The 2,210-nt window shown below is 61.1% G+C and overlaps 1 non-coding gene across 1 annotated transcript; it reads right to left on the bottom strand.

Moving 5' to 3' along the window:
• Window positions 1-1,121: 1,121 nt before the first annotated feature.
• TRNAI-UAU (transfer RNA isoleucine (anticodon UAU)) lies at window positions 1,122-1,215 on the bottom strand. Its single transcript has 2 exons — window positions 1,178-1,215; window positions 1,122-1,157 (listed from the first exon to the last, which is right to left on the bottom strand). It is a non-coding gene; the product is annotated as a tRNA-Ile (tRNA).
• Between the last annotated feature and the right edge of the window lie 995 nt (window positions 1,216-2,210).

Here is a 2,210-nt window from a genome sequence, read left to right as displayed (position 1 = left end):
TTGCTAACGGGGGGAACGGGAACAGGGAATGGGGAACAGGGACACAGGCAAGGCTCTGCAGTGTCAGAGCTGGGAAGGGGGACGTGGGGTAAACGCTCTGCGGTGTGAGAACTGGGAAGGGAAATGTGGAACAGACTCTATTGGTGCATAGAGATAAGCCCGACTTGTGTGAAGGGCTTCGGAATCTGCTTGCTTGGAAACTAACCCCAGAAAACATCACATTGTCTGCGCTTCGGACTTCTGGTCTTTTGCTGCTTGCTGTCTGCGTAGGGTGACCGGACGTCCCGATTTTATCGGAACTGTCCCGATATTTGCTTGTTTGTCCCGCGTCCCGACTGATGTTAGGTTGGGACACGGGACAAACAAGCAAAAGCTCCGGAGCCTGGAAGTGCTTGCGCCCCCCGCCGCCCCGACTCCACCGACTCCGCCCCCTTTCCCCCCCATTGGCTCCCTCCCCAAATCCCTGCCTCTTCCCCAGGCACACCATTCCTCCTCCCTCCACAAGCACTGGAGGGAAGCCCTGGAGAAGCAGGGGGAGCGCGGGGCTGGGGTGAGTGAGAGTCCGGCCTGGCCCCACGGGCCACCCCCCTCCTCTCCCTCCAGGTACCGCCTGTCTGAGTCCTGCCTGCGCTCAGGGCCAGGCCTGACTCTCACTCACCCCAGCCCCGCGCTCCCCCTGCTTCTCCAGGGCCTCCCTCCAGCGCTTGCGGAGGGAGGAGGGGGTTGTTTTTTTGCTCTGCCGCTGTTTTTTTTTTATTTTTTTGCTACGCCCCCCCCTCCGGGTCCCGATATTTGACCTGGTGATCTGGTCACCCTATGTCTGTGTGACAAGAACCAGCGAAGTGGGCAGGGGAAGGGAAAGCCCTCTAACCATGGCTACCTTGCTCCTCTCCCTCCCAAGGCTCAGGGGTCAAAGGATGGGCAGGACTCCAGGCTCTGCTTGAGGGATCCTGGCACAGGGGCTGGTGCAGGAGAAAGGATTGTAGATTCTGACCTGCACTCTGGAGAGGAGGTAATAGGGGCATTTTTGACTCCTCCCCTCCTCAGTGTCCCCTGGGCTGGAATTCTACATTCCACAGGGCCAAAGGAGTGGGTGAAGCCCGTTGGTTAATGAAAACTAGTGCTCCAGATGAGGCTTGAACTCACAACCTCAGCATAGCTCCTCTCAGCACTGTCCTATAAGTACTGTGCGCTAACCAATTGCGCCACTGGAGCACCTGTTAATAGGGATTGTCCCAGGCCCCTAGGTTGATAAAGGCAAGGAGTGACCCCAAAACATTCTCAGTGGAGTTGAGAGCGGGTAGCGACAAGTGTTGATTCTTGGTGGGGTGGATTCTTCTTAAGGCTTCCAGGCACCATTTCACCCTTTTGTTCGTCTCTGTGGAATAACAGAGCTGATTATGACTCAATGTAGAGTCTTGCTGCAGACCAACAGATCGGAAATCACTGATAACCAGCTCTAAGCATTAGTGCTGCTTTGGGACTAGGGTGACCAGATCACAGGGATGAAATATCGGGACGCGGGGAGCGGAGCAAAAAAAAAGCAGTTTCGCATTAGCAGGCCCCGGCCGCGCAGCCAGATCACACACAGCGCCTCGGCCGCACGCGCTGCCCTCCCTGCGGAGCCTCCCACTCCCCAGCCCGCCCTGGGCACATGCGGAGCGTCCCGCCACCGGTGGGGAGCCCCGCGCCTCTCCTGCTCAGTTGCACTCCAGCGGCTCCTTCCTGGCAGGGCGAGCCGCTGGAGTGCAGCCGAGCGGGAGAGGCGCGGGGCTCCCCGGCAGCGGCGGGGAAGTTTATCGGTTCGGGGGGACCCTGGCCGGCTCCTCGCCCCTGTCTGCCGGCCACCCCGCCTGGGACAAGTCTCGCCCCCACAGCTCCTCTCCGCTGCGTGTCTCCGGCGGTCCACACCCCCGGGCCGCGCCGCCCACCTGGGCCGGAGCCAGCCCCAGTTGCTGCCTGCGCGCAGCCCGGGCCATGCCCAGCTAGCCCCCAGCACCCACGGCAACTTTCCCTTCCCCTCCCACGCTCTTGGAAGATGCCCAACCCTCCTCCCTCCACTCCATCCCCCCTCCACATCTCCTCCCTCCATCCCCCTCACATCCCACGCACGCTGGTATCCGGTGGCTTCCCTCCAGCGCTTGCCCCGCCGCCATACAGGAGGGAGGAGGAATGCGGGTGGCTTGCTTGGGGAAGAGGCGGGGCCAGGG

The sequence above is a fragment of the Emys orbicularis genome, chromosome 15, assembly GCF_028017835.1.
Source record: "Emys orbicularis isolate rEmyOrb1 chromosome 15, rEmyOrb1.hap1, whole genome shotgun sequence".
Lineage (NCBI taxonomy): Eukaryota > Metazoa > Chordata > Testudines > Emydidae > Emys > Emys orbicularis.
The sequence above is the reverse complement of the archived record's forward strand: the minus strand, read 5'-3'. Positions and strand labels throughout refer to the sequence as shown.